General features: G+C 71.4%; 1 protein-coding gene across 1 annotated transcript in view; it reads left to right on the top strand.

Moving 5' to 3' along the window:
• WIPF2 (WAS/WASL interacting protein family member 2) overlaps nt 1-227 on the top strand; it is a 9,516-nt gene that overhangs the window by 8,485 nt on the left and 804 nt on the right. The gene's annotated exons all lie outside the window — the stretch shown is intronic.

Here is a 227-nt window from a genome sequence, read left to right as displayed (position 1 = left end):
TGTCCCATCCCGCCTGCCCCCCCCCCCTCTTTTGCCTGCTGAGCCTGTGCAGAGAAACGCCGCAGGGCTTGTTCCCGCCTGCACCAAGGGCCTTTGGCGCTGGAGCGGTTACAGAAGGACCCGAGCAGCCGGCCCCGCGGCTGAAGCTGGTGTTGGGCAGGGGCTGGGGGGGGTAAAGAGCCCCTGCACGTCCCGGGACGAGCCCGACCGGGGGGCCCTGAGCGGCG

The sequence above is a fragment of the Aptenodytes forsteri genome, unplaced genomic scaffold (genome assembly GCF_000699145.1).
Source record: "Aptenodytes forsteri isolate BGI_AS27 unplaced genomic scaffold, ASM69914v1 Scaffold90, whole genome shotgun sequence".
Lineage (NCBI taxonomy): Eukaryota > Metazoa > Chordata > Aves > Sphenisciformes > Spheniscidae > Aptenodytes > Aptenodytes forsteri.
The sequence above is the reverse complement of the archived record's forward strand: the minus strand, read 5'-3'. Positions and strand labels throughout refer to the sequence as shown.